This window comes from Penaeus chinensis, chromosome 8 (assembly GCF_019202785.1).
Source record: "Penaeus chinensis breed Huanghai No. 1 chromosome 8, ASM1920278v2, whole genome shotgun sequence".
NCBI classification, from domain to species: domain Eukaryota; kingdom Metazoa; phylum Arthropoda; class Malacostraca; order Decapoda; family Penaeidae; genus Penaeus; species Penaeus chinensis.
The window spans coordinates 12,649,775-12,669,774 of record NC_061826.1 but is presented as its reverse complement, the minus strand read 5'-3'; the positions used below and the strand labels follow the sequence as shown (position 1 = coordinate 12,669,774).

Below are 20,000 nucleotides of genomic sequence, written 5' to 3'. Positions count from 1 at the left end.
ACACACAAAAACGTCTGTCTATAAACACCGAGACTCTGGGACATGAAATAGCCATTAAACCTTTTCTCAGCTAACACATTCAGGGATTTTCTTTCACCTATTGTAAGTAGCCAACACCACCTCTTTATCTATTTCTTCTTATCCTTTACTCTCTCCTTTTAGCCATTTTTCTCTATCAATTTTTTTTTTCAAGGCCTTTCCCTCTTCTATCGCCAGTTTCTTTATTCTTCCACTATTCCTTCCTTATTCCTTCTTCGTTCTGACAGTTCCTATATCCTCCTCGATTCATGCCTTTCTCCTCGTTCTTACAATTCCCTTTTCCCTTCCCAACACTCTTCTTTATGTCTCCTCATTCTGACTCGCAAATTCCTTTTCCGTCTCCCTCAATCTCTGTGCAGGACAACTCACGCAGATCCGCCTCCTTTCTTCGTCAGGCAGAGCGAAGGTTCGACGGACGGCGACGCGTGGGGAGGTAGGGGGGAGAGGGGTGGGGTGGGGAGGGGGGAAGGGGGTGAGAGGGATGGGGAGGGGGGGTAAGAGGGGGACAGGGATGGGTAGGGGGTGGAGTAGGGAGGGGGAAAAGGGTGGGAGGGAGGGAGGAAGGAGGAAGGGGGATGGAAAAGGGTGGGAGGGAGGAAAGGTAGGTTGGAGGAGGGAGGGGAGGGGAAAGGGAGGAGGAAGGGGAGGGGAAGGGAGGTGGCGCCGTGACCACAAAGCCTTTTCTTTCTCCTCTTTCTCTCTCTCTCTTTTCTGTCTCGCCATTTCACACATCCCACATGTGTGTGTGTCGGTGTTTGTCCTCTCTCGGTCTCTCTCCTATGACTCTCACCTCCACCTCCTTTCCCCTCCCCCTTCCTCCGCCATCGCACCCTCCTCCCACTCCTTCTCCTCTTCTTCTTCCTCCTCCTCCTCCTCAGAAAGAAAGGAGAAGAGGAAGTGGAGGAGAGAGAGAAAAGGGTCAGAAGAGAAAGGAACATACAAGAAAGAGAGAGAAGAGAAAGGCGAAGAAGAGGACGAATGGAATAGAGAAAAGAGGTGTGCAGAAGAAGGGGAATAAATGGGAGAAAAGAGAGGAGAGAGAATTACCCTCTGTGATAATCAAACAAAATAGTAACAAATGGGCTAATAACAGACAAGAACAACACTTTATCCTGGCAAACAAAAAAGAAAAAAGAAAGAAAAAGAAAAAGAGCGAAAGGGAAAGAAAGATAGAAAAAAAAAAAAACGGAAACACACACAGCAACTCTAATAAAGCAACAATTAAGCTATTAATAGACACAAGAACAATACGTACCGGGCTTAAAAAGAAAGAAAGAAAGTAAAAAAGAAACGGAAACAGACACCCTTTTCCGGCTACGATGAATGCCTGCCGGATGTTCCTTCGCCATCGAGGCACTGGGACATCCGCCCCCCCCACCCCCCCACCTCGCCCCCCTCCCCCCCTTTTCGGCACTGCTGTTGGTATGCACTATATAAAGTACGGTAGCCATAGTAATGCTGATAATAATAAAAACAATAATAGTAATCATAATATCAATAAACGTATATACCTATCAGCAAAATAAATAAATATATGAACACACACCCACCCATACACACACACACACACACACACACACACACACACACACACACTGTATGTATGCATATAATAATAATAAACAATAATAATGAAAAATAATTACAAAAATTGCAACAGAAAATTTTAACAAAAAAACAGTAAAAATACAAGACTCCAAACAACAATGCCTTAATTGCCAGGACCCAATCTCATCTCCCTGTACCCACAACCCACACTGCACCCACACACAATACTTCGGCGTCATGTATATAACAGCCGAGTTACAAGGACATTGAGCCTTTGAGCTCAGGAAGGGAAAGGGAGAGAGGGAAGAGGGGGGAGAGGAGAGGGAGAGAGGGGAGGGGAGAGGGGGAGAGGGAGAGAGGGGAAGGGGAGAGGGGGAGAGGAGAGGGAGAGAGGGGGGAAAGGAGAGGGAGAGAGGGGGAAGGAGAGGAGAGAGGGGGAAAGGAGAGGGAGAGAGGGGGAAAGGAGAGGGAGAGAGGGGGAAAGGAGAGGGAGAGAGGGGGAAAAGAGAGGGAGAGAGGGGGAAAAGAGAGGGAGAGAGGGGAAAGGAGAGGGAGAGAGGGGGAAAGGAGAGGGAGAGAGGGGGAAAGGAGAGGGAGAGAGGGGGAAAGGAGAGGGAGAGAGGGGGGAAAGGAGAGGGAGAGAGGGGGAAAAGGAGAGGGAGAGAGGGGGAAAAGGAGAGGGAGAGAGGGGGAAAGGAGAGGGAGAGAGGGGGAAAGGAGAGGGAGAGAGGGGGAAAGGAGAGGGAGACAGAGGGGGAAAGGAGAGGGAGAGAGGGGGAAAGGAGGAGAGGGAGAGGAGGGGGAAAGGAGAGGGAGAGAGGGGGAAAGGGAGAGGGAGAGACGGGGGAAGGAGAGGGGAGAGAGGGGGAAAGGAGAGGGTGATGAGAGGGGGAGAGGGGGGATGCGGGAAGGGTAAAGGGAGAGGGGAAGGGTAAAGGGAGAGGGAAGGGGAAAGGAGAGGGAAGGGAGAGGAAAAGGGACAGGGAGAGAGGGAAAGGCGAGAGGGAGAGAGGAAAAGGGAAAGAGGGAAAGGAGAGGGAGATGGGAGATAGGGAAAGGGAGAGGGAGAGAGGGAAAGGGGAAAGGGAGAGAGGGGAAGAGGGAAGGGAGAGAGGGGAAGGGTAAAGGAAGAGAGGGAGGAAAAGAGGGAGAGGTGGAGAGACTTGTGATGAACGCGAAAGGTTGGTAGAAAAGAGAAGAAAGAGAAAGGGAAAGGGAAAGGAAGGCAGTGCGGAGAATGAGAAATGAAGGGAGATGAAGAAAGGGAAGAAAGACTAGAGGAAAAGGAAAGGTACGAGAAACTGAAAAGGGGAGAGAAAGAAAGAGAAAGATGGAAAAGATGCAGAACTTAATAAAAGAATGAAACGAGAAGGAAAGAGAGAGAGAAAGGAAACACGGAAAGAAAAGAGGGAATGCTTTAACGAAAAACGAAAGGAAACAAAAAAGGAAGGGAAGAAGAGAGAGAGGAAGAATAGGAAAACAGGAAGAGGGCGAACGAGACAAACCGCCGGGAGTGATAAGTTTGCCGATAACATGCCTATCAACGACACTCGCGTGCCAAATCCTTGCTAGCATTCGGCTGAGCATTTCGCGATACGTTAAATGAAGAAGAAAAAGAAGGAGGAGGAAGAAGAAGAAAAAGAAGGAGGAGGAAGAAGAAGAAGAAGAAGAAGAAGAAGAAGAAGAAGAAGAAGAAGAAGAAGAAAAAGAAGGAGGAGGAAGAAGAAGAAGAAGAAGAAGAAGAAGAAGAAGAAGAAGAAGAAGAAGAAGAAGAAGAAGAAGAAGAAGAAGAAGAAGAAGAAGAAGAAGAAGAAGAAGAAGAAGAAGAAGAAGAAGAAGAAGAAGAAGAAGAAGAAGAAGAAGAAGAAGAAGAAGAAGAAGAAGAAGAAGAAGAAGAAGAAGAAGAAGAAGAAAAAGAAGGAGGAAGAAGAAAAAAAAAAAAGAAAAAAAAGGAGAAGAAGAAAAAGGAGGAGGAATAATAAGAAAAAGAAGAAGAAGAAAAAGAAGAAGAAAAAGGAGGAAGAGGAGGAGGAGGAGACAAAAGAATAAAAAATATATACCTACAATAAATACAATTACATATCATACTATTATATATATTTGCTTTATACCTATAACAAACACAAACTAAAGACAACAACCATAAAGCGAATATTTTTAACGAAAAGAAAATATCAACATTCACTGAGAAGGCTAATTTCCACCCCAGTCTGAGTCTACACTTCAGCCGTCGCGAATTCCCACGCCCACACGCCCACTACTTACTCCATTACCTCCTTCTCTGTCTCTTTCTCCTCCTAATTCCCTCTTCGCCTCTCCCTCTTCTTCTCTCTTCTTCTCTATATCCTCTTACTCTTCTCCTTCTCCTTCTTCATCTCTATATCCTCTTACTCTTCTCCTTCTCCTTCTTCTTCCCCCTGTTCCTCCTCCTCTTTATTTTACATTTACCATCCCCGTTCCTCCTGTTTCTTCTCCTCCTCTTATTCTTCCTTCTCCTCCTCTTCTTCTTCCTTCTCCTCCTCTTCTTCTTCCTTCTCCTCCTCTTCTTCTTCCTTCTCCTTCCTCCTCTATTATTTCTTCTTCTTCTTCTTCTTCTTTCTCCTCTTCTTTCTCCTCTTCTTTCTCCTCTTCTTTCTCCTCTTCTTTCTCCTCTTCTTTCTCCTCCTCCTCCTCCTCCTCCTCCTCCTCCTCCTCCTCCTCCTACTCCTCCTACTCCTCCTCCTCCTCCTCCTCCTCCTCCTCCTCCTCCTCCTCCTCCTCCTCCTCCTCCTCCTCCTCCTCCTCCTCCTCCTCCTCCTCCTTCTTCTTCTTCTTTTACCCCCTCCCTCTTCCTCTTCTTCTTCCTTATTCTACCCGCATAATTGAGTTTCTTCCGAGACACCCGCTGTCTGTCTCCACGGTTCGATTCGGCGAAAGGTCATAGGGCTCTTTGGGAAGCATGGCGATGAAGTAAGGAAGAAGGAGGAAGAAGGGAGGAGGAGGAGGAGGAGGAGGAGGAAGAGGAAGAGGAGGAGGGGGAGATGGTGGTGGAGGAGGAGGAGGAGGAGGAGGAGGAGGAGGAGGAGGAGGGGGGGAGGGGGAGGGGGAGGGGGAGGGGGAGGAGGAAGAGGAAGGAGGAGGAGGAGGGGGAGGTGGTGGTGGTGGAGGAGGAGGAGGGGGAGGTGGTGGAGGTGGAGGAGGAGGAGGAGGAGGAGGAGGAGGAGGAGGAGGAGGAGGAGGAGGAGGAGGAGGAGGAGGAGGGGGGAGGAGGTGGTGGAGGAGGGGGGAGGAGGTGGTGGAGGAGGGGGGAGGAGATGGTGGTGGAGGAGGGGGGAGGAGATGGTGGTGGAGGAGGGGGGAGGAGATGGTGGTGGAGGAGGAGGAGGAGGAGGCGATGAAGTAGAAGAAAAAGGGGGAGGAGAAGGAGGATGAGATGAAGAGTAAGATGGAGAAGAAGGAGGAGGAGGAGATGATGAAGAAGAAAAAGGAGGAGGAGAAATTGAAGAAGAGGGAGAAGACGATGAAGAAGAAATTAAGAAGAGGGATAAAGAGATGAGGAAGAATAAGAATAATAAGAGCAAGGAGGAGAAAAAGAGGAAGAATGAGAAGAGGAGGGAGATGGAGAAGAGGAGGGAGATGGAGAAGAGAGGAAGGAGAAGAGAGAGAGGAGAAGTAAAGAGAAAGTAAAGGAAACGGGGGACTGGAAGACAGAGAGGGAGAAAAGAGGGAATATGAGAGAGAAACAAAGAGAAGAAACATTGGAAGACGTGGAATGAATAAGGATGCAGCCAGACGAAAGGGAACAAGGGATAATGATAATAACAGAATAAGAAAAACAAAACAAAAAAACAACAACACAGTTCTATGTATCTCAATAATAATAAGAAATACGAATATAAGAAGAGGGGAAGGAAATATAATGAGGAGAAGGGAAATCGAGAAAGGAAACAAAAGCAAAGAAAACAAGAAATAAAAGGAGGAGGAGGAAACAGACAACCAAAGAGATCAAGAAGAAGAAGAAAATCAGACTAGAGATTCAAAAAAGGGAATAAAGAAAAACAAGAAAACAAACAAACAAAAACGGAGGAAACGAAAGAAGGGGAGAAAGAAGAGAGAGAAGAAAAAGAAGAGAGAGAAGAGAAGAAAGAGAAAGAAGAGAAAGAAGAAAAGGAAGAGAAAGAAGAGAAAGAAGAGAGAGAAGAGAAAGAGAGAGAAGAGAAAGAAGAGAAGGAAGAGAGAGAATAGAGAGAAGAAAAGGAAGAGGAAGAAGAGAAGGCCATTCGTAATTCAGTCCCTTTAAAGATCGCCAGAGCTGGACGCTGAGGGTAAAGGTCATGTTCAGATATCGTGCAAAAGTCGCTTTTAATCCGAAGAGCAATACCCTCCCCCCCCCCCCCCCCAAAAAAAAAAAAAAAAAAAAAAAAAAAAAAAAATTAAAAAAAAAAAAATAAAAATAAAAAAAATATACATATTTTTGTACAGAGAGCTGATTAAGATGAAGAGCAACAATGAACGATCGTTTTCGAATTGCATCGTTGTTAATAATGTAATATCGTTGGTCTGTGACTAAGGATTCACGAAGACTATGTAGGCCTATGCAGATTTAAAATAACGTTCAAGGTTCAAAATCGTCGTCATTTTTTACAACAACAACGACTAAATAAATCACCAGCATAAACCCCTGAAAAAAAAAGAAACAAAATTTTTTTTCCTTGTTGCAAACACCATTGCAAATCAAGATGCCAACCTACAACCAATCTCTTCCAAATGCTTCTACAGCGACATTATTCATTCAACCGAGGCAACCTCACTCTTCGATCGGTACGGAGAGAGAGAGAGAGAGAGAGAGAGAGAGAGAGAGAGAGAGAGAGAGAGAGAGAGAGAGAGAGAGAGAGAGAGAGAGAGAGAGAGGGAGAGGGAGGGAGAGGGAGGGAGAGGGAGGGAGAGAGAGGGAGAGGGAGGGAGAGGGAGGGAGAGGGAGGGAGAGGGAGGGAGAGGGAGGGAGGGAGGGAGGGAGGGAGGGAGGGAGGGAGGGAGGGAGAGAGAGAGAGAGAGAGAGAGAGAGAGAGAGAGAGAGAGAGAGAGAGATAAAAAAGTCCTTTGACATTTATAAGCTAAGGATATCGGTCGATAATATATTCATAACCTTATCCATTCCAAAGCATCTCCAGTTCCCGTTCACGAGGGAAAAAATCTTTGGAAACCCCATCATAAGTTTTAACAACATTGCACATACTCTTACAGACACATACACTTGCACGCGCGCACACACACACACACACACACACACACAGTCATAAGTCTACCAAAATAAGATGAAATAATGGCGATTTTGTGGCTTCCCTACAAACGGTTTTCCTCACTTTTGCAAGAAAACGATAAGCAACAGTGTTTTCCTTGCAGCTGCGCTAATTATATTTCAAAGAATACAAGAGGCAGTGAAGTACACAGATCATATCGGAAGTTCTTCATGTCAGACGTTGATCATGTCATAAGTTGATTATATCAGTTGATTATGTCATAAGTTCATCATGACAGAAGTTGATTATGTCAGACGTTGATTATGTCAGAAGTTCATCATGACAGAAGTTCATCATGTCAGAAGTACAACATATCAGAACGTACATCATTTCAGAACTACCAACGCCGCCCACCACGTCAGCACTCGCCAGAACACAAGCCATTGCAACATACGCTTGTTGAGATGATAAACTCCGCCATGCATATTGCAACAAGAGCACCACATCGTTGCCAATAACGTAAACCCACCCTCGGCCCTACGAGTCAATGCACGCCGTCGGTCTCGTTATGGTACATACCCCCCACCCCACCCCTTCCTCGTTCGGCGTTCGACTTTGCCGAAGCGAGAACCGAAATAATAATAATAATAATAATAATAATAAAGAATGATAAATAATAAACAAATAAATATAGAATAGAAGGGGGAACCGAAACAGGTGGCCGTTCGAGAAGGTTCGCCGTGGTTTCGGAATGAAGGGTCGAGACTGGCGGTTTACACGCTGGCAACGCTGAATTGGGAGGAGAAGGAGAGGGGGGGGGGGGGGAGGCGGGCTGTAGACGGGTATTCTTCGACTTAACTTTTATTTTATTTTGCTTATCCTTCGCCTTATACCTTATATTTTGCTTATCCTTCGCCTTATACCTTATATTTTGCTTATCCTTCGCCTTATACCTTATATTTTGCTTATCCTTCGCCTTATACCTTATATTTTGCTTATCCTTCGCCTTATACTTTACATTTTGCTTATCCTTCGCCTTATACTTTACATTTTGCTTATCCTTCGCCTTATACTTTACATTTTTCTTATCCTTCGCCTTATACTTTACATTTTGCTTATCCTTCGCCTTATACTTTACATTTTGCTTATCCTTCGCCTTATACTTTACATTTTGCTTATCCTTCGCCTTATACTTTACATTTTGCTTATCCTTCGCCTTATACTTTACATTTTGCTTATCCTTCGCCTTATACTTTACATTTTGCTTATCCTTCGCCTTATACTTTATATTTTGCTCATCCTTCGCCTTATACTTTACATTTTGCTTATCCTTCGCCTTATACTTTATATTTTGCTCATCCTTCGCCTTATACTTTACATTTTGCTTATCCTTCGCCTTATACTTTACATTTTGCTCATCCTTCGCCTTATACTTTATATTTTGCTTATCCTTCGCCTTATACTTTACATTTTGCTTATCCTTCGCCTTATACTTTATATTTTGCTTATCCTTCGCCTTATACTTTACATTTTGCTTATCCTTCGCCTTATACTTTACATTTTGCTTATCCTTCGCCTTATACTTTATATTTTGCTTATCCTTCGCCTTATACATTATATTTTGCTTATCCTTCGCCTTATACTTTACATTTTGCTTATCCTTCGCCTTATACTTTATATTTTGCTTATCCTTCGCCTTATACTTTATATTTTGCTTATCCTTCGCCTTATACTTTACATTTTGCTTATCCTTCGCCTTATACTTTACATTTTGCTTATCCTTCGCCTTATACTTTACATTTTGCTTATCCTTCGCCTTATACTTTATATTTTGCTTATCCTTCGCCTTATACTTTATATTTTGCTTATCCTTCGCCTTATACTTTATATTTTGCTTATCCTTCGCCTTATACTTTACATTTTGCTTATCCTTCGCCTTATACTTTATATTTTGCTTATCCTTCGCCTTATACTTTACATTTTGCTTATCCTTCGCCTTATACTTTACATTTTGCTTATCCTTCGCCTTATACTTTACATTTTGCTTATCCTTCGCCTTATACTTTACATTTTGCTTATCCTTCGCCTTATACATTATATTTTGCTTATCCTTCGCCTTATACTTTACATTTTGCTTATCCTTCGCCTTATACTTTATATTTTGCTTATCCTTCGCCTTATACTTTATATTTTGCTTATCCTTCGCCTTATACTTTATATTTTGCTTATCCTTCGCCTTATACATTATATTTTGCTTATCCTTCGCCTTATACTTTACATTTTGCTTATCCTTCGCCTTATACTTTACATTTTGCTTATCCTTCGCCTTATACTTTACATTTTGCTTATCCTTCGCCTTATACTTTACATTTTGCTTATCCTTCGCCTTATACTTTATATTTTGCTTATCCTTCGCCTTATACTTTATATTTTGCTTATCCTTCGCCTTATACTTTATATTTTGCTCATCCTTCGCCTTATACTTTATATTTTGCTTATCCTTCGCCTTATACTTTATATTTTGCTTATCCTTCGCCTTATACTTTACATTTTGCTTATCCTTCGCCTTATACATTATATTTTGCTTATCCTTCGCCTTATACTTTACATTTTGCTTATCCTTCGCCTTATACTTTACATTTTGCTTATCCTTCGCCTTATACTTTACATTTTGCTTATCCTTCGCCTCACTCTACGCACTGAGACAATCCGCCGCCGCTGTCATCCAAGTTATCCTCTTCCTTACACTTTTTTTTTCTGTATAACGATGCCAACAACAACAAAAACTACAACAACAACAACAAAATTCGTCGTTGAATCACACATCATTCCTTTATTGAGGGTAATGCACTGGTCTATACATGAAGGTAATGCACAGGTCTGGACACGTGATCCCAGCCGTCAACGCCTATTATTAATGGTCGTTGGGCCAGGGTACAGCGGCCGAAGGGGGTGCAATATTACGACACCATTTCTTTGATCAAAAGCTAGGGCTGATGTTTGTCTTGTTGTAAGAACATTGTTCGTCAATTTGCTGGAGGTCTCGAGGAACTGGGAGAGGAGAGAGACTGAGGGAGGGATGGAGAAAGAGGGAGGGATGGAGAAAGAGGGAGGGATGGAGAAAGAGGGAGGGATGGAGAAAGGGAGAGAAAGAAGGTGAGGGGTAGAAAGAGGGAGCGGGGAAGGGGAGGAGGGAGGGAAGGAGGGAGGGAGGGAGCGGGGAAGGGGGGGAGGGAGGGAGGGAGGGAGGGAGGGTGGGAGGGAGGGAGGGAGAGAGAATCCCATTATTTCTCTTCCAACCCAACAACTTCCCTAACAAATGAATCTCCTCGTCTCGCACGGAGGCTAAAATGAGATAGAGTCCTCCCCCCCCCCCCCTACCGCCACTTCACCCCCATTGTACTATTAGAGATAACAAGAAATATTGACTCGACCTTGGGACAGGGGGGGGGGTTGCTCAATACCTACGGGAAACGCCATTGGTAATGCTTCTGGGTATGCCTCCAGACTATGCCACGCTTACTATAGGCCTCTATGTAGCCTACACTGTCCTTAACTTACACACGAGTAGTTAACGAGTATCCATTCGTTTGTAATGAATAATATCCTCTATCAGACTAGGAAGTACACTGAGCGCTGGTTCAATTGCACAACAGGTCACTTCACTCGCTATTTTTGGTCACATCGCCATCCGTTCGCTTTACATTCTGCACGCTTGCATTCACCCATATATATGAACCTTTACACATGATTTACTGTGTGATGTGAGCATTTTCCTTTCATAAATACGCCAGAAATTTACATTATTTCGCATTCCAAACTTTCCCAGACAACTTTATATATTACATTTATTATTATATAGTATTACTACTGTCCTAGCCACTCTACTCTCTCCATATCTACCATTGATATATCTACACCCATCTCTTCCCTCCCTCTTCATCTTCTATTAATATCTACCAGTATTCTTGAATCTTCTTCTGTCTCCTCCATTTCTCTTCATCTCCTATTTGCTAATCTGCTGTTCTTCCTTCTTCTGTATCAAACATTTCTCGATCTCTATATCTATATCCCACCCTTGCACCCTCTCCCCACTTTCCCCTCCCCTCTCTCCACCGCCAACCTTCCCTTCCCCTCCCCTCTCTCCACCCCCACCCTTCCCCTACCCTCTCTCCACCCCCCTACCTTCCCCTCCCCTCTCTTTACCCCCAACGTCTTCCTCCCCAACCTTCCTCTCCCAACTCTCCATCCCCCAACCTTCCCCTGCTCCCTCCCCACTCTCCCCCCCCAAACCTCCCCTCCACTCTCCCCCCCTCAACCTTCCCTTACCCACCCACCCCAACCTCTCCCCCTCCACTCTCCACCCCCTCCCCCCTCCCAAGTCTCCACCCACGGAGCTCAGCCAATCAGAACTCAAGACCCGAACGCATCCCTCCTAATCATCGTCCGAGTAATAGCGACATAGCTCGAGACTGGTTCTGTGCTCATCTGACAGCGAGTCATGAAAACTTAACCAGTCATGCAAGTCTCACTATTTTTTTTATCTTTCCCTTTTTTTTTTTGTTTGTTTGTCTTATATCTCATCACACTTCGCGAACAGGTTTCCTCTCGTGTGTTGGTCTGTGTCTCTCTATAATTCTGTGCTTGTTTCTATCTTTATCTGTGCTTTGTAGTTACTATCAACGTCCATCTGTGCTTTTTAATTTACTCTTCACCTCTTTCTTATTCTTATTCTTTCATCTCCTCTTTCTCTTTTGGGATTCTTTTCTTCTTCTCCCTGCTTTAACAAATTTCCTTAATTTCTATTCCATTTTCTTTCTTTTTTCTCGCTATTTCTATTTTCTCTTATCTCTCTCTCTCTCCCACCGCCTTCCTTTCTATTTTTTCACATAGTTTTCCCATCTCTCTTCTGTTGTTTTTCCTTTATCGCTTCTTATCCGTTCTTCCTTCATCCACACGTTCTCGTCTCATTTCTATTCATATCGCTCCTTACTCCTCCTCGCATCCTGCATTAAGCTCGCCGCATCCTCCTCGTCCTTATGCGCTCATCCTCGACTTGGTTAACATAATGACAGAAAGGAGGAGGAGGAGGAGGAGGAGAGGGAAGGAGGAGGAGAGGGAAGGAGGAGAGGGAAGGAGGAGGAGAGGGAAGGAGGAGGAGAGGGAAGGAGGAAAGGGGGGGGAGGAGGAGGAAAGGGGGGGAGGGAAGGAGGAGGAAAGGGGGGGAGAAGGAGGAGGAAAGGGGGGGGAAGGAGGAGGAAAGGGGGGGAAGGAGGAGGAAAGGGGGGAAGGAGGAGAAAAGGGGGGAAGGAGGGGGGGGAGGAGGAGGAGGAGGAGGAGGAGGAGGAGAGGGAAGAGGAGGAAAGGGGGGAAAGGAGGGGGAGGGGGGAGGCGGAGGAGGAGGAGGAGGAGGAGGAAGGGAGGAGGAGAGGGAAGGAGGAGGAAAGGGGGGGGAGGAGGGGGGAAAGGAGGCGGGGGAGGGGGGAAAGGAGGCGGAGGAGGAGTAGGAGGAAGGAGGAGGGGGGAGGGAGGAGGAGGAAGAGGAGAGAAGAGAAACAAAAGTAAAAAATAAGGAAGAAGAAAGATTAAGAGCAAAAGCAGTCGACGAAAATGGGAATGACGAGCAAAAACAAACAAACAAAGAAACAATAAACAGAAGACACCCCCACCCCCCCCCTCCGAGCTCAGCCTAACATTACGAGACTTGCATGACTGAAGTATATGTTAGAGACCGCGAGTTAGAGTTAAATAGATGTTAGTGTTAGAACAAGCGAGTTACAGCTGAATATCTAGAGTTAGAGCACGGGAGTCTGCATAAATTAACTCACTTTGGAGCTCACTTGTCAGCCCCAGAAGCGCCTTCGCTGTCACGACAATGTCAAGCCACAAAATTACATTCCTAGAAGCAAGAAAACAGTGAACAAAAAAATCATATTTCTCTCTCTTCTAATTTTTTTTTTTTTTTTTTTTTTTTTTTTTTTTTTTTTTTTTTATAAACTTAGCGAGTTTTTCGTCGCAAAGTAGAAGCGATTTCATGAATTCCTTCCGTCTCTTCCTATACTTCCCGATCCTGCTTAAACTCTCCCTTCCTTCGCACTCTATTCCTTTAACACAATCTCTCCCTCAGAGTTTCATCAGCATCATGCAGCCTACAGAAATTAATTCCATGGGCTCTTGCTATCCTCCAGTGGCTGACTTCCGTATGTTGCCATGCTGTTCATGTTCATAATGAGTTTCAATCCACGGGGCGTATGGGTAGCTAGCCATTTGGGGAATTAATCTTTCTCCTCTTTCTTTCTATCTTTCGTTATGCTCTCCCTCCCTCCCTCTCTCCCTCTCTTTCTCTCTCTCCCCCTCTCTCTCGCTCTCCCTCCCTCTCTCCCTCTTTGTTCTCCCCCCCTTCTCGTTATCTAACTTTCTATCTCTCCCCCTCGACTTTCCTTTCTTTCCTCACGTATCTATCCATCCATCAAATGTTTCCCTCTCCCTTCCCTTACTCCCCTCCCCCATCCACCTAGAATCACCCACCCCACCTATTCAACTTCTCCCCCTTCCCGCTATTCCCCAACTAACTCCCCCCTTCTCCCCCTCCCCTCTGTTCTCCCACTTCGCTTCCTCCCCATTCTCCCCTTCCCGCCATTCCCCATTTAACTCCGTCCCTTCTCCCCCTCCCCTCCATCCCCCATTCAGCTCCCACCCCCTCCCCACCCACATCCTTAACCCCCGCCCATTCTCTCCCCACCCGCCTCCCCTCAACTCCCCCATTCTCACCCCACCCGCTCCCCCAACTCCCTCATTTCCCCCCCCGCCCCACACACCCCATTCCCTCCCCCATTCTCACCCCACCCACCCCTCCAACTCCCCCATTCTCCCCTCACCAGCCCCTCCAACTACCCCATTCTCCCCTCCGCCCCCCTTCCCCATTCTCTCCCCCGCCCCCTTACCCCCATTATCTCCCCACCCACCCTCCAACCCCCCATTCTCTCCCCACCCGCCTCCTCCAACTCCCCCCCTCCGCCTCCCCCCCCAACCCCCCATTCACCCCATGAGGCCTCTGTCGCCCTGCGGCCTGACCGTGAGCATGGCGGCTCGCTCGAGTGTCCTATAAATGAAAATCGAAAATCGAAGAATTTAGCCTCGCGTGTCTTCTTTTTCTTTCTTTCTCTCTTTTTGTTTCTAGTCTCGTTAGTTCACCGTTTTTTCCGTGATGTGTTTTTGTTTGTTTGTTTGTTTGTAAGGAAAGAGAAACACAGAAAAAGAGTGTGTGCTTAAAAAAATAAAATAATAATAAAATAATAAGATAATAAAAAGAATAAAATAAGATGATAAAAAATTAAATAAAAAAAGATAATCACAGGAAAATAGGATGATAAAGGTTGTGAGAAAAGAAAGAGGAAGAAATAGAGTAAGTGAAGGCAACAAACAGACTAGCAGGAAAGGAAAGAGAGAAAAAAAAAAAAAACGCAGATTAGTGAGAAAGAAAAGAAAGATAGACAAATATAGAATAGGCAGGGTTCGATACCTATTTTTTTCTCCCAGATGAACGAAACTACAACAAGAATTTAAAAAAAAAAAAAACTAACTATCAAACCAATTAAATAAATACAAATTTTAAATTTTATACCAATAATCTTATCTTAATGAGGCTTATCTAATCTGGGCTAACTAGTTACACGCATGATTAACCTGTTGCAGGAACTCTTATCTTTTATCAAGAGAAGAAACTAGGCGCAGGAAAAGGAAAAGGGAACAGGGCATATTTTTGTGATGATTAAATGTGAGAGAGAGAGAGAGAGAGAGAGAGAGAGAGAGAGAGAGAGAGAGAGAGAGAGAGAGAGAGAGAGAGAGAGAGAGAAGGGAGGGAAGGGATAAAGAGGGAGGGAGAGGGGGAAGGAAGAGGGGAGAGGAAGGGTGAGGGAGAGGGAGAGAGGGAGGGAGGGAGGGGGAGAAGGAGAGGGAGAAGGAGAAGGAGAGGGAGAGAGAGAGAGGGAGAGGGGGAGGGGGAGAGGGGGAGAGGGGGAGAGGGAGAGAGGGAGAGAGGAGAGAGAGGAGAGAGAGAGAGAGAGAGAGAGAGAGAGAGAGAGAGAGAGAGAGAGAGAGAGAGAGAGAGAGAGAGAGTTGAGACAGAGAAGGCGAGAGTGGGAGAAACGGGAAAAGGAATAAGGAGGGAACAGAGAAGAAGCGAGAAAAAGGGAAAGAATAAAAGTAACCTGTATTTACGTGAGCGTTGTCGGGGATCCCGTTTAAACATATTTATTCCCATACCATTTACGTACACAGCATTTCATCACATATCACACACCTACATGACAATAAAATGCCTATCATTATGCTCTGTTGCATGCTGCTTATAGCGATAGCATCATGGTAACAATGAAACAAAAATCCACCGCTTTGCAACCAGCAGATAATTTCCCGAAAATTCATTATGACTTTGCAGTTTCCATTGCCAAGTTCCCAAACAGCCAGGGTATTGCGGCATCAACTTGAAGGACAATAAATACGCTCATCTAAACTTTCGGCACTAACAAGTATTCATTACGAAGGATTAATAACAAAAGTATTCATTCGCGTGAATTCACCCTCCCCCCAAAACCGTTCGATAGAGTTTAAGTCATGAAGAGAAAAGAAAAGAAAAGAAAAAAATGACCGGTCGCAAAGATTTCTACATCTTCTTTAGTCGCCCGTCCACTTCCCGTTTTCTATTCCAAGCACAGGATCGCAATACACTGATGTTTGAAATGATGAAATTCAAGGTTGACCAGTCTTGTCGAAGTCTATTTCCTCGCAACAGACCGGACCAGATTCTAAATCGAGTTTTGTATGCTTGTGATTTCTAAATAATTCATTGCAGGGTATAACTCGGGTACCTTATTAATGGGAATATAAACAATCATTTTTCAATAATACGGGAATAGACCCTACACACACACACACACACACACACACACACACACACACACACACACACACACACACACACACACACACACACACTCTTCCCGTAAAATTAACCCATAACTCTACAACACAAGGCCAATACAAGACACCTGGAATAAACTCAGGGCAACGTGTTTCGGAATATTCAGAAATCCTGAAGTCCTCTCAAGTGCACCGTTTGACTGTTCCGTGTGTGTTTATCATGATTTTCCCTCTTTCTTCTTTATCTTCTGGTTCTTCGTCTTCTCCTCATTTTGCTTCCTTCCCTTCCTCCTCCTCTTTCTTCCTTCTTTCTCCTCCTTTTTCTTCCTTCCCCTCCTCTTTCTTCCTTCTCCTCCTCCTTCTTCCTTCTTCTTTCTCCTCCTCTTCCTTCTTCCTTCTTCCTCCTTCTTCTTTCTCCTCCTTCTCCTTCATTCTTCCTTCTTCCTTCTCCTTTCTCCTTTCTCCTCCTCCTCCTCCTTCCTTCTCACTCCTCCTCCTCCTCCTCCTTCTCCCTCTTCTATTTTTCCTTCTTTTCTCGTTTTCTGTTGTTTTCTTTTCTCCCAACCTTGATTATCGATCACCTTCAATGTCTGTTCGCCAACACACACTCTCCTTTCCTCTTGCTTCGCCACAAATCCCGCTTCAGTACCACACTTCTCCCTCCTTCACTGTCGATTATTTCTTCAATTAATCACTTCTCTGTTCTCTTACTTCACCATAAACCCCGCTTCGGTCACTATCCTCGATTCGCTAACACACTTCTCTGTCCTCTTCCCTCACTATAAAACCCACTTCATTGTCTATTCGATAAAGTTTTTTTTTTTTTTTTTTCTCTCTCTCTCTAACTTCACTGTAAACTCGCTTCTGTCGATTCCCTGGTCACCAATATACTTTCCTCTCTTGTAACTTCAGCGTAAGGTCGCTTCAGTGAGTTTTAAACTTTCCAACTTACCTCACTATTACCGAATTTCCCTCGCCATTAAAAATGAGACAAATATCGAAATTAAGTAAATATAAATATTTTCTTTAAAAGTAAAATCAATAAAAATAACGGATTTAATACTGAAGTAAAGCATACTCGGTTTAAAAGAAACAAACACCTTTATTTTTTCTTTTAATCAAGTAAACACTAGTTAGGCCCTTAGCTAAATTAAGTTAATGATGAAACCCAGTAAATACCCCTTAAAATACACATACACGACTAAAAATAAAATAAAAACAACCAAAATTAACTTAAATCCAGTAACTACCACCTTAAAACAAAAAACAACACCACCGAAGAACAACAAAGAGAAAAAAAAAGAGAAAAAAGAGAGAGAGAAAAAAAAAAAAAAAAAAAAGCCTCCGTTCCTTTAAAAACAGAGAACCGACTTAAGAAAACGTTTCGCAGGTAACGTTAACACTCGGCATAGAAAACGTTGCATCCGCGCCCGAGGATCAGCATCAACAGGAACCAACACAGGCCCCTTCTACAGGATGTATGAGAGGGGGGAAGGGGGGGGGGGGTGCTCGAGGGACAAGCTTTCCAGCGAGAATTCTGACCTTCGAACAGGATTTTTTTTTTTTTTCCGTTCTCTTGTCCTAAGACGTTAAATTGGGAAGAATGGAGAGAAAGGAAACAAATGAAATACTAAATATAATATAAATAACTAAACGTATATCGAAATAACTAAACAAAATGAAACACAGTAATAACATGTAAATAACTAACTGTATAAAATAATAATCAACAAATAAATGAAAATAACCACACGTAACAACAATAATGAATAAGAAATTAAAAATGCGCACACACACACACACACACACACACACACACACACACTCTCTCTCTGTCTCTCTCTCTCTCCCTGTCACATACCTGTCAACCCTTCTGTTCAGCGCTGTCACAACACGTGCTCTCCGTCTTGGTTCAAATATCGCATTTTTTGCTCGACCAAGGGCGCTGGCAAGACAAGATCCCTGCGACTATATTAGCCATAACTTAGAAACAGAGCCTTATATAATAGCCTTCACTTAGAAACACGCATCAAACCTGTATTTACGAGGCACTTCTCACCAAACCGATGTTCGAACGTCTAAATAAACCAAGCAAAGAGTTGAGTCAACAAACACAGTCAGAGCACAAGACGCGGCAGGCACTCGGGGCAAAGACGTCTTCGCAAGTGACACACTAAGGGGAGCCCGAGGAGCAAAGCCGAGCTTGCGCCAGCTGTGAACACACGCATACAAAGCCATTGCCCGTGCTCTCATCCTACCCCCTTCCCCTCTTCCCCTCCCTCTCTTTCTCTCCCTTCCACCCAGCGCCCCTCTCTCTCCCCTCTCCTTCCATCCCATCCTGTCTCACTAACTCACTCCCTTCCACCCAGCTCTCCTCTCTCCTTCTCCTTCCCTCTCTCCTTCTCCTTCCCTCCCTCCTTCCCACCCTGTCTCCCTTCCCCTACCCGACCCCGTCACAACAAACGTCATATATAAGTCATAACAGCCATTCCGCAGGCTTTACACGGGGGCGAACACCACCTTAACGGGAGACAACAGTTACACTTCCGCGAAAAGGCCTTATGTTTTAAAGAAAGGCCGTTGCAAGGGGTTTCAGTGTGGAGGCGTGTCGTCCTCCGCAAACGCACCGGCAAGACCGCGTTGAGGGCAAAGGCGAGATTTGAAACACATGTGTGGGGAATAAGGGACGAACTGCTTCCCTCCCCACTTCCCTCTGCCTCTCCCCCTTTCCCCCTCTTCCCCTCCCCGAGTCTTCAGATCATATCAACCCCATGACCTCCTCCACTTCCTCATTCGTAGTTGACACAAAAAGAAAAAGAAAGAAAGAAAAAAAAAAAAAAAAAAAGAGTTGGCACTGTGTAGCTGAGAAAAACATCAATAAACTGATTTCAGATTCGATGATAACACTCAAAGATCTGTTATATTTGATTACATTAGTACTATAAACAGATAATAGTAAAAAAATAACCACATTTTTTTCAAGTTGTACAGTTTACAGTAAAATTGATATCAGTTTTCACAAGGAGTACAACTGAGCAACTGTATCATTATATATTTCCACAATGCATGAGGCGTTGCACAAAATGCAAGATGTTGCACAAGCAATTCCTGACCCAACGCTAACACACCGCCCTCAATTAAGATCACATGACAGCGATTCTCCGACCAAACTTGTGTACTCTTAAAAACCTATCCCCCCCCAAACACACAAGTTTAAACAGGTTCTCACGTGTATTTCGTTACACAGCTGACGCCAACACAGTGCACTTTGCTAACATCAACACTCAGCTCTTGCATCATTCAACCTTACGCTTATACTCTTTTATTTTTTATTTTTTGTCTTTCCTGTCATCTCCAGACAGGCAACATCTCGACGCTCGTAAACACGCCGCGACGGCTGCTCGTGAAGTCATTTTACTTGACATCCTTCATCGCTTTCCACATAAATTAACTTTCCTTTTCCTTTTTCTTTCTTAAATCGAGTTAACGCGAAAGTTTGACCATCATCTTAGCTCTTACGATAATCCCTCTCGAAGACAAATTCTCGAACGATAGAGGGACGAGCTATTGATCCGAGAATAGGGAAAAAATAATTTCAAGTAGACATGCAAGTCGAGCTCGCCCATTCTTAAGAGCTCGATACTGGAGGGCTTAAGAATATATAAAGTGGCGGGGAAAGCAGAACTGGGAGAGGAGTGAAGCGGTAATAAGGATAGAGAAGAGGGAAGAGGGGAAGCCGGTTAAGACGGGGGATAAGGGATAAATATAAGGGTAAAGATGTGGGAGAGGGAGAGGGGGTAAAAAGGGAGAAGAAGATAAAGAGAAAGAACAGGAGATGGAAAGAAAAAGGGGATAGAGAACAGAGGAAAAGGAGGATAGAGGAAGAAGGGGAGGTGGCAAAGAAGAAAGGGAGAGAGGAAAGAGGAAGAAGAGGAGATGGCAAAGAAGAAGAAGGGGAGTGAGATAAGAGGAAGAAGAGGAGATTGAAGAGGGAGAAGAGCAAGCAAAGAAGACCAAACGCACATTTCAATCCTCCTTCTCCCCCCACCCCCCCATTTAAACCTCTTCCCCGTTCAGCTTATTCTCTCTCTCCAACATCTCATCCTTCCTTCTCCACAATACCTATCCAGGACCCTTCATGTTACATATCAAGCATCCAAATACGACCAAAATCCATAAGCTTGTATTTCTTTCCTCGGCAAATATTTCACGGAGGACGGTATGCAAGAATATGCTTTAGGGGTCATGCTTACTCCCCCCCCCCTCCACCTC

General features: G+C 44.5%; 1 protein-coding gene across 12 annotated transcripts in view; it reads right to left on the bottom strand.

Annotated features, from left to right (window-relative positions):
* Positions 1-20,000, bottom strand: part of LOC125027731 (multiple C2 and transmembrane domain-containing protein-like) — a 145,782-nt gene that overhangs the window by 33,894 nt on the left and 91,888 nt on the right. Inside the window, exon 1 of one of the 12 annotated variants that reach the window (XM_047616839.1) lies at positions 17,764-17,887. The exons of the other annotated variants lie outside the window; for them this stretch is intronic. The gene's annotated coding sequence lies outside the window, so the exon portion shown is untranslated. Of the gene's footprint in view, positions 1-17,763; positions 17,888-20,000 lie in introns of those variants that run through there. 12 annotated transcript variants of the gene reach the window in all.